The sequence below is a fragment of the Aotus nancymaae genome, unplaced genomic scaffold (genome assembly GCF_030222135.1).
Source record: "Aotus nancymaae isolate 86718 unplaced genomic scaffold, 86718_ANA_hifiasm-v0.15.2.pri h1tg000036l, whole genome shotgun sequence".
Classification (NCBI taxonomy): Eukaryota; Metazoa; Chordata; class Mammalia; order Primates; family Aotidae; genus Aotus; species Aotus nancymaae.
The window spans coordinates 31,870,559-31,885,159 of record NW_026988450.1 but is presented as its reverse complement, the minus strand read 5'-3'; the positions used below and the strand labels follow the sequence as shown (position 1 = coordinate 31,885,159).

Genomic DNA, 14,601 nt, shown 5'->3' with positions numbered 1-14,601 from the left:
GTATTGTTTGGAATAGTTTCAGAAGGAATGGTACCAGCTCTTCTTTGTATGTCTGGTAGAATTTGGCTGTAAACCCATCTGGACCTGGGCTTTTTTTAGTTGGTAGGCTATTAATTGCTGCCTCGACTTCAGCCCTTGTTATTGGTCTATTCAGGGTTCAACTTCTTCCTGGTTTAGTCTTGGGAGAGTTCAAGTGTCCAGGAATTTATCCATTTCTTCCAGATTTACTGGTTTGTGTGCATAGAGTTGTTTGTAGTAATCTCTGATGGTGGGTTGCATTTCTGTGGAATCTGTGGTGATGCCCCCTTTAACGTTTTTTATTGCATCTATTTGATTATTCTCTCTTTTCTTTTCTATTAGTCTGGCTAGTGGTCTATTTTGTTGATCTTTTCAAAAAACTAGCTCCTATATTTGTTGATTTTTTGGAAGGGCTTTTTGTGTCTCTGTCTCCTTCAGTTCTGCTCTGATCTCAGTTATTTCTTGTCTTCTCCTAGCTTTTGAGTTTTTTTTTATCTTGCTCCTTGAGTTTTTTTGATCTTTCAATTTTGATGATAGGGTGTCAATTTTAGACCTTCTTTGCTCCTCATGTGGGCATTTATTGCTATGAATTTCCCTCTAGACACTGCTTTAAATGTGTCCCAGAGTTTCTGGTATGTTGTGTCTTCATTCTTGTTGGTTTCAAAGAACATCTTTATTTCTGCCTTCATTTCATTATTTATCCAGTCTACATTCAGGAGCCAGTTGTTCATTTTCCAGGAAGTTGTGCAGTTTTGAGTTAGTTTCTTAATCCTGAGTTCTAATTTGATTGCACTGTGGTCTGAGAGATTGTAATGATTTCCGTTCTTTTGCATTTGCTGAGGAGTGATTTACTTCCAATTACCTGGGCAATTTTAAAGTAAGTACAATGTGGTGCTGAGAAGAATGTACACTCTGTGGATTTGAGGTTAAGAGTTCTGTAAATGCCTATTAAGTTCACTTGGTCCAGATCTGCATTCAAGTCCTGGATTTCCTTGTTATCTTCTGTTTCGTTGATCTGTCTAATACTGACAGTGGAGTGTTAAAGTCTCCCACTATTATTGTGCAGGAGTCGAAGTCTCTTTGTAGGTCATTAAGGACTTGCATTATGTATCTGGGTGCTCCGGTATTTGGTGTGTATATGTTTAGGATCATTAGCTCTTCTTGTTGTATTGATCCTTTTACCATTATGTAATGCCCTTGTCTCTTTTGATTTTTGTTGGTTTAAAGTACATTTTATCAGAGATTACGATTACCACCCCTGCTTTTTTTTGCTTTCCATTTACTTGGTAAATCTTCCATCCTTTATTTTGAGCCTATGTGTGTCTTTGCATATGAGATGGGTTTCCTGAATACAACACACTGATGGTTCTTGGCTTTTTATCCAATTTGCCAGACTGTGTCTTTTGATTGGGGCATTTAGTCCATTTACATTTAATGTTAATATTCTTGTGTGTGAATTTGATCCTGCCATTTTATTACTGATTGGTTGTTTTGCCCTTTGGTTGGCATAATTTCTTCATTGCATCATTGGTCTTTACCATTTGGTTCTTTTTTGCAGTGGCTGGTACTGGTTTTTCCCTGCTGTTAGTGCTTCCTTCAGGAGCTCTTACAGGGCAGGTCTGGTAGTGATAAAATCCCTCAGCAACTGCTTGTCCATAAAGGATTTCCTTTCTCCTTCACTTATGAAGCTTAGTTTGGCTGGATATGAAATTCTAGGTTGAAAGTTCTTTTCTTTAAGGATGTTGAATATTGGCCCCCACTCTCTTCTAGCTTGTAGGGTTTCTGCTGAGAGATCCGCTGTGAGTCTGATGTGCTTCCCTTTGTGGGTGACCTGACCTTTCTCTCTTGCTGCCTTTAGTATGTTTTTCCTTCATTTCAACCCTGGTGAACTTGACAATTATGTGCCTTGGGGTTGCTCTTCTAGAGGAGTATGTGCTTTGGGGTTGCTCTTCTAGAGGAGTATCATTGTGGTGTTCTCTGTATTTCCTGTATTTGAATGTTGGCCTGCCTTGCTAGGTTGGGGGAGTTCTCCTGGATAATATCCTGAAGAGTGTTTTCCTGCTTGGATTCATTCTCCCTGTCATCTTCTGGTACACTGAACAGGTGTAAATTAGGTCTTTTCATGTAATCCCATATTTCTTGAAGGCTTTCTTCACTTCTTTTCACTTTGTTCTCTTTTCTTGCCTTCTCATTTTATTTTATTGATTTGGTCTTCAATCTCCAATATCCTTTCTTCTGCTTGTTCTACTTGGCTATTGAAACTTGTGTATGCTTCATGAAGTTCTTGTGCTGTGTTTTTCAGCTCCATCAAGTCATTTATGTTCTTCTCTAAGCTAGTTATTCTAGTTTGCATTTCGTCTAACTTTTTTCCAAGGTTTTTAGTTTCTTTGCATTGGGATAGAACATGTTCCTTTAGCTCAGAGAAGTTTGTTATTACCCACCTTCTGAAGCCTGCTTCTGTCAATTCGTCTAATTCGTTCTCCATCCTGCTTTGTCCCCTTGCTGGTGAGGAGTCATGAACTCGTCGTGAGGGAGAGACATTCTGGTTTTTGATGGTTTCATTCTTCTTGCACTGGTTTCTCCCCATCCCTTGGATTTATATAGTTTTGATCTCAGGTAGCTTCTTGGGGAGGCAGCCCTTCCTTTGTCTGCCTGTGGAGGCGCTGCTGGGCTGCCACCGATTCAGTGTAGCCGCTGCATCTTTTATTTACTCAGGAAAATTAGGCCGGTTTCTTCAATGGTGGCTTCCCTTCCACCTGCCCACTGAGCTGGATAGTTCCTGGTCGCTCTCTAACTGAGGATCTGGGTGCCTAACTCTGGAGTGAAAGTTTTTTGATCTGCTGGTCTTTGTTCGGCAGGGGGACCCATCCTGCCATTTGGGCTGTTTCCCTGTGTTCCGTTTCCATTCTTGCTGAGAGGCAGGTAGCTCCATCCCACCGGCTTTTTGGCTTTCTTGGCATCAGCCAGTGCTTCCACCTAGATCTATTCTGACCACCGCAGCACCAGCCAAAGTTGCTGTTCTGCCCTGTTCAGGCAGCTCGCTGAGGCTTTTTAACCTGGCAAAGATCTCCTGTTCTGTGGGTTGTAGAGGGGTTGGGTAGACCACGGTATCCGAACTGAAGTCCCAGAGGGGGAGATCCCCAGTCCTCCAGTCAGCTGCGTGCTCCTCCTGGGTGGGGAGGGCCAGGAGGAGTGCCCTGGAACTCCAAGTGGCCCACCTTGCCACAACTTGCCCTATTTGGTTTATCCCTATTGTCTGACCAGACCCACAAAATGAACCCAGTACCTTGGCTGGAATTGTGGAGACCACTAGGCTTCTGCATCTCTCTCGCTGGGAGCTGCTTTCCAGAACTGCCTCTTATCTGGCCATCTTGAGATCCCCCAATTTATTTTTTATGGCTGAGTACTATTCCATTGTGTATATATACCACAAAAAATTGCAGACATTGGCTTAGGCAAAGATTTCATGACCTAGAACCCACAAGCAAATGCAAGAAAAACAAAGATAAATATTTGAGACTTAATTAAACTAAAGAGCTTTTGCACAGCAAAAGGAATAGTCAGCAGAGTAAACAGACAAACCACATAGTGGGAGAAAATCTTCACAATCTATATCCTGACAAAGGACTAATATCCAGAATCTACAAAGAACTCAAACAAATCAGAAAAATGTAAACCATCCCATCAAAAAGTAGGCTAAGGATGTGAATAGACAATTCTCAAAAGAAGACGTACAAATGGCCAACAAATATATGAAGAAATGCTCAACATCACTAATGATGAGGGAAATGCAAGTCAAATCCACAATGCAATACCACCTTACTCCCACAAGAATGGTCATAATCAAAAAACAGATGTTGGCATGGATGCAGTGATCAGGGAACACATCTACACTGCTGGTGGGAATGTAAACTAGTACAACCACTATAGAAAACAGTGTGGAGATTCCTTAAAGAACTAAAAGTAGAACTACCATTTGATCCAACAATCTCAAACTGGGTATCTACTGAGAGGAAAATAAGTCATTATATGAAAAAGATACTTGCACATGCATGTTTATAGTACAATTTGTGACTGCAAAATCGTGGAACCAACACAAATGACCATCAATCAACAAGTGGATAAAGAAACTGTGGTATATATACACAATAGAATACTACTCAGCCATTAAAAAAATACATTAATGCCGTTCACAGTGACCTGGATGAGACTGGAGACTATTCTAAGTGAAATAACTCAGGTACAGAAAACCAAACATCGTGTGTTCTCACTGTTATGTGGGAGCTAAGCTATGAGGCCGCAAAGGCATAAGAATGATACAATGGACTTTGGGGACTTTGGGAGAAGAGTGTTAAGGGGGGTGAGAGACAAAAGACTACAAATAGGGTACAGTGTGTATATATACTCAGATGATAGGTGCACCAAAATCTCACAAATCACCACTAAAGAACTTACTCATGTAATCAAACACCACCTGTAGCCCAATAACCTATGAAAAAAAAATCATTTAATCAGGAGTCACAAAATCAATTAACTATGGTTGTCAGGTATTTAACATAAAGGAGGCATCCCGTAAGAATTCTGCTAATATAATGTCATCATATTTTTTTCTCTGTTCTGAAACTGACACTTTGTCTCATTGTCAGGAAAACTCAAAGGATTAAGTTACTGAAACAAAACATCTTATATCAAGGAGGTAGCAACTCTTTAGCTCTATCTGATAATGTCCACACAGTGACATACAGTCTTTCTTGCTGAGTCATCTCAATTCTTATCAGAAGTTGGAAATCCAGATTTTTATTCAAATTCCCAGTTTTAAAATTTTTAACAATGCAGAATACGAACAAAAGATGTATCCAGGCAAAATATAGCCTTCTGACCATGGCACCTCTGTACTAATTGGATAAAGCTGTGTTAAAAATGGTATGGAAATACCTGATTTAAGTAAGTAAAATTTCAAATATAAGCCGGTTTTCTTAATATATATGTGAAACATTGAAATTTGTATAATGGCAGTATAACTGAAAGATTATCAGACTGGGTTTGAAAAGACCTATACTTTCATCTTGATATTACTTAATAAGTATACGAGCATTATTTACTCATCATCTATTTGATAAGAATAAAACAAGAAACACAAGATACTTAAGAAGTCATAATATACTAAAATCCATGGAATTATAATTAAATTGTATCAGTAATAATGGTTAGTTTGAAATCAGTAACTTCGATGTAGTTCTTTATAATTCATGTCATTGTGTATATGTAGTATACATAGTATAAAGAAATATACAGTAAAAACTCATCTTCTCTTCTGACCCTTCAATTTAATGAGCAGCCTCTTATTCCACTTCAGTGCTTCATGAAGATAGACAAAAATTGGAGGAAAAGGTAGTTATGACACCATAGACAAAAATTGGTGGAAAGGGTAATTATGATCTCATTAGTAACTTGTGTTAGGTACTTTTTAAGATACAGTAATTTATATTTATATGCTTACTTCTACTTAAGGCACATATACTATTAATCACTTAGAGAAATCAAGGTGACTCATGTTGATAATTTCTAGTAGCTATTTTAGTAGTATGATATACTCTTTGGTAGTTAGTCATCTACAAACCTTAGTCCCCCCATCATAGATGAATGATTTCTTTATGACTTCAATGTCATGTTTAGTAAGCTAGAACTAGAGGGGAAATATTCTCAAGCTTCAGAAGAATTTTAAAAAAAACTTCAAAGAGAAAATGTAATCATCTGAAAAAGTGTGATAAAGTATGCTCTTTGGAATTGAAATGGTCCTTGGTTAAAAGTTCTAAAAAGTAAATTAAAATGCCAAGCACAACGGATAACTTTAGCAATAAAGAATACACTTCATTCTCACTCACACTGTAAAAGGAAAAGAATTCAGTCCAATTAAATATTCATGAAACAAAAGATCAAGGCGTTAAGTCTTAGATCAAGTTCAAGACTGGGCATGAACTAATGATCCAATAGTTTATACGAATATTAAACATTTAGTAGAGGAATAACTCAGAATTATACTTTAAAATGGATTTCATTTTAATTTAATTGACAGAGCTAATTTTACCAATTCTGGATAAAAAACTGATTGACACTGAACGTAACTATATCCAAGACCACATATTGAGAATCAATCAATTGATAAGTTTTCCTAAGTTCTAGAAATTAATGTTACCTCTTAGTAGATGCACTGATTGTTTTTATTATATTGTAGTACTACTTGTACTTTCCCCAAACCTTTTATCTTCTTACATATGTTAATGTTAAATATGAATCGATATTCAAAGCTAAATATGCAAATTCAGTTATATTCTTTGCCCAAAACTTGCTGCAAACTTAGATTAAAAGTGAGTCATCTCTGTGTTGTTTTTAGCCTTAGATGCTGATAAAGAAGATACCGAATATATTAATCATTTGAAATAGAGACTCTCTCCTGAAACCTCCTTGGAAACAGGTGTAAGCAATTTCACTTCAAAAGACTGATGGAATAGAAATATCCCCAAAGAAACTTTGACCAATTTGACATCCTCTTTTTAAATATTCAGAAAAAAGTGAGGTTAATCCAGCCACAGGCAGAATGCCTCCTCTGAGTGTGTATAAACCAGTGAAATGTGCAAGAGGCCTGAGAAGCAGCTAAGAGGTCCAGCAAAAATAATCATCCGCTCTTCATGCCGAGAGGCAACAAGCACTGTAGTAAGATAAAGTTCCAGACTCTCAGTTCATCCTTAGTGTAGCAAGCCTACAGCCAAACTTCCTTCGAGAAGGTGCCTTGTCTATCACTACAATCAGTTCAACCAAAGCATTTTATCTATTTATTTATTTTCAAGTTGTCAATGACATTTTGGAAAGCAAAGGGAGAAAAAGCTTCTTCTAAAAAGCCTAAGGGATTTGTTATTTATTCTGAGAAAAATGACCTGGAGACATTTTTTGCAAAACTGCTAATAAAAAAGCTATGAGTGCCATTATGCCAGCTAAACCAAAATAAGGATTTTCAAGTACATACCAGAGTAATATGATAAAATATAGTGAAATTCAGAAAAAAATCTAATGAAATAGAGAGGCTAGATATAAAATAATTTATTAGTAGATGAAGTCATTCTCATTTGGTCAGCCTAGTGTTTTTTCAGGTTATCTGAAACTTTTACAAAATTTTTCAAATGGTGTTTAAAATTAGACCATAACTTTTACTAAAACGTTCATTTAAAAAAGTCACTGAGATAAGAATTCATATATCCTTTTAAAGATTGCATGGAGCATATTTTAACATATGCTTAGTTTATGTTTTATACTAAGAGCATCTAGAGTGTGAGGTTTCAATGTGGCCTTTACTATACAGATCATAAATTTTACAGTTATTGCCATGTAATGGGTGTTTAATAGTGTTTCTTGGATGTTTTAACAATTTTTTTAAAAATCAAGATATCTTAATATTGAGTCAATAGAGCACATTTAATAGATCTATGAGCCCCTATATCATAAACAAAATGTTTGTGTTGATGTACAAAATCTGTATTTCATCAGATTTCCAAAGGACACCATGACCTCACTCTCATAAATGTTTGCCTGTTTTCTTTAAAATATATATATATAAAGGCATAAATTTTTAAAGTGGTATGATATAATAGAAAACTTAAGATTTGCCAAACACCCTCAAGAATCTCATACTTTGAAGTGATTTTTTTTTAGGGGCATTTCTGTTAAATTTTAAAAGAAATCAAGAACATTGATTATGACTGCCTGTTTTCAAATTGTACTGAGGTCTTATCTAATACAGTTACATAAGAAAAATGAAACCATAATAAAAGACATAAAGGTTGGAAAGAATTATAAACAAGAATATTATTATGTTTAGATTATATGATCATCTATATAACAAACACGAGATAATGTATAGACAATTATAATGAGTTTAACAAGATTGTTAACAAGATCAATATCCTAAAATAATGAGAGTACCAATAAATTGGGGCAGAGAGGGAGGAAAGAACACATAATTTAAAAGATTATATTCCCTAAACATAAATAATAAGAACCCTGGAGTAGATCTAGCACTAAACATATATTTCATAGATAAAAAGAAAAACTTTAAGGAAGAAAAAACAAATACTAAACAAATGGGATTTTCATAAAGTAAGTACTAAATAAATGGAAAGATAGGAAGTTCATGTAGTTTCTTTTAACAAGGTACAAAACACAAACTCTAGAAGAAAAAAAATACAACTAATTTTTTTTTTTTTTTTTTGAGACAGAGTCTCGCTCTGTCGCACAGGCTGGAGTGCAATGGCACGATCTTGGCTCACTGCAAACTCTGCCTTTCGGGTTTAGGTGATTCTCTTGCCTCAGCCTCCCAAGTAGCTAAGATTACAGGTGCAAGTCACCATGCCCAGCTAAGTTTTGTATTTTTGTAGAGATGAGGTTTCGCCATGTTGGCCAGGCTGGTCTCGAACTCCTGATCTCAAGTGATCCACTCACCTTGGCCTCCCAAAATGCTGGGATTATAGGCATGAGCCTCCACGCCCAGCCAATACAACTAATTATATTTAAAATTAATGATTCATTTGGTAAATGATCCCATAAAAAGGGCAGTTTACAAACATGAAGCAGACATTTTTGAGATTTGTAAATGTTAAATATGGTATTTATAATATGTTAAAAATATTTACTAATCAATAATAATTTTTTAAAACTTTGCAGAAACTCAGTATATGTTTGTAGTGGAACTAGATATAGGAGTGAGGGTAGAGGAGAGGGTAGAAGTCATTACCATCAGCAGCAGCAGCAGCAGTAGCAGCAGCAGCAATCATTTTTATGTCTATTTTGCATCTCAAGTAATAGTAATACAGAGAGGCCTCACGCAAAATCAAACAGCTTGCCAAATCTAAAATACCTGTTTTTGCTTTTAAATCCCAAATCCAGTTGTTGTCTTCCTGTAAGTTCTGCAATACATGTGCAGAGTGTGCAGGTTTGTTACGTAGGTATACATGTGCCATGGTGGTTTGTTGCACCTACCGACCTGTCACCTAGGTTTTAAGCCCTGCATGCATTATCTATTTGTCCTAATTCTCTCCCTCTCCTTACCCCATGACTGACAGGCCCCAGTGTGTGTTGTTTCCCTCACTTTATCCAGTTTTAATCTATGATTACAATGCTATTCCACTGATTTCAATTATTAAATAAATGCCTTTATTTGCAAGCAAAAAATAATTAATATGTGACAACATTGTGAATAAGAGGAAACAAACACTCATAGCAAATTGGAAGGGAAGTAAGTATAAAAGAGCTAACTCAGCATAATTATATCAGAGCAAGATGTGGTCGGTCATAGCAATGGTTAAAACAAAACACAAACTAAAAAATTCTCTTATAATTTATTATGGTTTTAAGCAAAGTTTATCAGCTAATTTTGTGATTGGTATGCATCAATAACAAAGATTAATAAATAAAGTGGAAGACATTTTCATTATATTTCCTAGCAATAAGATTAATGATATATGTAATATCATAAACCTCTGAAGGTATGAGAAAATTTTTAAAGTATGTCATATAAAGAACTCATTTTCATTTAGATGTCATGACTTTAGAAAATGTTTTACAAGTTATTGGTTTTGTCAGTTAAGAATTTATTGAGATTATGTTATAATGTCTATAAAACAACTTTATATAATTCTAATAATTTGAATCCTATAGCTTTATTATGTGACCTCCTTTATGTCTAGTAATGATTTTTGCTTAAGTCTATTTTTCCTCATCTTAATATAGTTATACTACATGGATTGTATTATATTTCATCTTTTAGGTTTTAATTTTTTGAATTACTGATACTTTAGATACCACCATTTAAATAGTATACAATCGGAATTTATACTTTTATGCAGGACCAAATAGTCATTCCTTTTGCATGTAGTTTAATTACTAATATATTTATGTTTACATATACCATCTTACTTCACACTTTGAATTTATTTCTCCTGTTCTATGATTTGTTTTTCTTTTCTTCTTTCTTTCTGGTGGTTGTTTTTTTATTCAAATAGATATTTTTCTCATGCTTTATTATTTCCTCTTCTACACTGACTCATACTTGCTATGGTTTGAATGTGTCCCCCAACGTTTTCATGCTGAAAACTTAATCCCCAACGTGACAGTGTTGAGAAGTGTGACTTTTAAAAAGTGATTATATAATTAAGGTTCTGCCTTCATGAATAAATTCATGTCATTATCACAAATGTGGGCTTGTTATAAAAGGTAGTTCAGCCCCCTCTTATTTGCCCATGCTCTTTTGCCTTTGTGCTTTTGCCTTCCACCATGGAATGATTCAGCAAGAAGGTCCTTGCTTGATAACAGCCCTTTGATCTTGGACTTTCCAGCCTTTAGAACTGTAAGAAATAAATCTCTGTTTTGTATAAATTACCTAGTGTGTAGAATTCTGTTATAGCAGCACAAACTAATCTAAGAAAATTCTTTTCTCTTAGACTTAGTGTACAAATTATAACACACATACATACTTTGTCAATGTCAAAAATTAATCAGTTCATATATTCTTTTTTGACAATTCAAGGAAGTCAATTAATCCTCACTTACATGTTATTGTTTGAATTAATTATATCATGTACCCTTTAACCTCACAAAACATTATTAGATGTTTTTATAAAGATAATTTAGATTTGCTACATATTTACCACCTTTTTGATTCATTCTTTCTCACAATATTTAATGTTTCCCTCAGAATCACTTTGCTTCCCCTTAAAGTACATCTTTTAGATTTTCCTTTAATAGGATTCTAACAATGGGAATTTTTTTAATTCTGTTTAAGGTGTCTTTGCTTTACCTTAATTTTTGACATTTATTTTAAACATATAAATTTCTATGTTAACACATTTTCATTCAGCACATTGAGGATATCATTTCACTATTAACTGTTGCTGTTATTGGTACTGAGAAGTAAGCTGTAAGTCTAATTATTTTTTCTAGTATCTGTGAACTGATGTCTTTTCTATTTCCAGAAATTTCCCAAGAGTTATTTAATATATGATTTGACTTCTCTTCCTACCTCCATTTTATGCTCTGGATAGTTTATTTTATTCAATTTTGAAATTCACTAATGTTCTCATTACTTCATCTAATTAGATGCTAAACGTATCCATTAGCTCTTTAAGTTTTGTCTTTAATTACTTTGTCTTTTATTAGATATTTAATTTTGTTAATTTTAAAATCTATTTGGTTCTTTTGTAGTTTTCTGCACTATGAAGATCTTTTCAAGTATATTTTCTTCAAACATAATAATATGTTCCTGATAGCTCCCAAATTTGATGTCTTTGCAGGTCATTTCCTCCTTCTAGAATTTTTGTTTAGTTTATTTTGTTTTCTCATTCTTAGTCAGCTTTTCGTTTTCCTTGGCCATTTATTTGTAGGAATTCTTTGAGGTCATATTAACAGGTCTTCCTTCATAACACATTAGCCTTTACTTCTGCAAGGCACCTTGGGATACTTCCACTTTGAATGAAACTCACATTGCAAGGTATTTTGGGAAGCTCAGGTGATGTGATTTATACTACAAATCTCCAATGACAAGTTTGTAGTTATAATATCTTATAGAATTTCCTCCACTTTTCTGCCCAAATTTTACCCCACAGGGTTATTGTTTATAATCCTGCTCCAAAAATATTATCTGTCTCTACCATTCAAAGATGTCTGTAATTTAAACACAACCAAAACAAACAAACAAACAAACAAAAATCCATCAATGTCTTTTGACCAGAAGACATGCAGATATGACAGAATTATCTCACAAAATAAGGTAATTACCAATATCTAGCTCAATATGTTAATTATGCCAGAGGTTGCAATTTTTTGTATTTTTGCATGAGTGAAAAATCAACCTCGGTGATGACCTTGAGCAGTAGGATACAAGTAACTCCCACATGCTTACTTGTCTCAACCTCTGGTAACCATCCTTCTAGTCTCTATATCCATGAGTTCAACTGTTTTGATTTTTAGGTCCCACAAATAAGTGAAATATTTAATGTGTGTCTTTCTGTGCCTGGCTTATTTCACTTAACACAATGATCTCTACTTCCATCCATGTTATTGCATTTCACATATACATCTAATTCTATTATATTATGGCTGAGCTAATCATAACATGCAGTTCTTTCCATTCTCCCCTTCCTTTTCCAAAGACATAGGAGCCTCATACCATAGCCATCACAACCCCCAGGCCATGAGTAGTACTGCCAGATTACCACTGATATTCCCTTAAGGCCAAAAGTCTCTTAAGTCAGCCTGTGCTGAATGCTGCCTGGCCTGAGACTCACCCTTCAAGGAAGTGGACTCCCCTCTGGCCCACGGTAGGTCTAGAAATGCCATTAAAGAATAAAATCCTAGGATCAAGGAACCCAAAATCCCATTTAGTGGTTTGCCCTCCTGTAAGGGTATTGGTGCCCCAAGCCAGCAAGTCTCAGAGGCTCACCAAGGTATTCAATGTAGTTTCTGGGTATCTCTGGTTATTCAAGGCCCAATGGCTCTTCAGTTGATGAATGCTGGCAGGACTGGGGTATTTCCTTCAAGGCAGAGAGCTCCCTTCTGGCCCAGGATATATCTAGAAATGTCATCTAGGAGCTAGGGCCTGGAACAGCAGCCCCTGCAGGTGATCCCCAGGCAAGCAGGGTCTGGAGTGGACCTCCAGCAGTCCTGCAGCAGAGGGGTCTGACTCTTAGAAGGAAAACTAAGAAACAGAAAGAAATAACTTCATCAGCAACAAAAAGAATATCCACTCAGAGACCCCATCTGAAAGTCACCAACCACAAAGACCACAGGTAGATAAATCCACAAAGATGGGAAGAAACCAGTGCAAAAAGGATGAAAATACCCAAAACCAGAACGCCTCTCCTCCTCCAAGGGAACACAAATCCTCATCAGCAAGAGAACAAGGCTGGATGGAGAATGAATCTGATGAACTGACAAAAACGGGCTTCAGAAGGTGGGTAATAACAAACTTCTCTGAGCTTAAAGATCGTGTTCTAACCCAATGAAAAGAAACTAAGAGCCTTGAAAAAAGGTTTGATGAAATGCTAATGAGAATAAACAGCTTAGAGAGGAATATAAATGAATTGATGGAGGTGAAAAACATAACATGAGAATTTCACGAAGCATGCACAAGTTTCAATAGACGAATAGATCAAGCAGAAGAAAGGATATCATAGACTGAAGATCAACTCAATGAAATAAAATGAGAAGGCAAGATTAGAGAAAAAAGAGTAAAAAGAAATGAACAAAGCCTCCAAGAAATATGGGATTATGTGAAAAAACCTAATCTACATGTGATAGGTGTACCTGAAAGTAACAGAGAGAATGAATCCAAGCTGGAAAACACTCTTCAGGGTATTATCCAGGAGAACTTCCCCAACCTAGCAAAGCAGGCCAATATTCAAGTCCAGGAAATACAGAGAACACCACAAAGATATTCCTCAAGAAGAGCAACCTCAAGGCACATAATCGTCAGATTCACTAGGGTTGAAATGAAGGAAAAAATGCTAAGGGCAGCCAAAGAGAAAGACCGGGTTACCCACAAAGGGAAGCCCATCAGACTCACAGCAGATCTCTCAGCAGAAACCCTACATGCCAGAAGAGAGTGGGGGCCAATATTCAACATTCTTAAAGAAAAGAACTTTCAACCTAGAATTTCAAATTCAGCAAAACTAAGCTTCATATGTGAAGGAAAAATAAAATCCTTTACAAACAAGCAATTGCTCAGAGATTTCATCACCATCAGGCCTGCCTTACAAGAGCTCCTGAAAGAAGCACTAAATATAGAAAGGAACAACCAGTACCAGCCACTCCAAAAATGTACCAAATGGTAAAGAGCATCGACACAATGAAGAAACTGCATCAACTAATGGGCAAAACGACCAGCTAGCATCAAAATGGCAGGATCAAATTCACATATAACAACATTAACCTTGAATGTAAATGGACTAAATGCCTCAATCAAAAGACACAGACTGGCAAACTGGATAAAAAGTCAAAACCCATCAGTGTGCTGTATCCAGGAAACCCATCTCACATGCAAGGATACACATAGGCTCAAAATAAAGGGATGGAGGAAGATCTACCAAGCAAATGGAGAGACAAAAACAAAAACAAAACAAAACAGGAGTTGCAATACTCTGATAAAATAGACTTTAAACCAAAAAAGATCAAAAGAGACAAAGAAGGGCATTATATAATGGTAAAAGGATCAAAGCATCAAGAAAAGCTAATGATCCTAAATATATACACATGCAATATAGGAGCACTCAGGTACATAAAGCAAGTTCTTAATGACCTACAAAGAGATTTAGACTCCCACACAATAATAGTGGGAGACTTTAACACTCAACTGTCAATATTAGACAGATCAATGAGACAGAAAATTAAGGATATCCAGGACTTGAACTCAGACCTGGACCAAGCACCTAACAAACAGTTACAGAACTCTCCACCCCAATCCACAGAATATACATTCTTCCCAGCACCACATCACACCCACTCTAAAATTGACCACATAATTGGAAGTAAATCACTCCT

At 35.9% G+C, this 14,601-nt stretch overlaps 1 long non-coding RNA gene across 3 annotated transcripts in view; it reads right to left on the bottom strand.

Moving 5' to 3' along the window:
• Positions 1 to 14,601, bottom strand: part of LOC105732647 (uncharacterized) — a 597,345-nt gene that overhangs the window by 341,235 nt on the left and 241,509 nt on the right. The window lies entirely within an intron of this gene.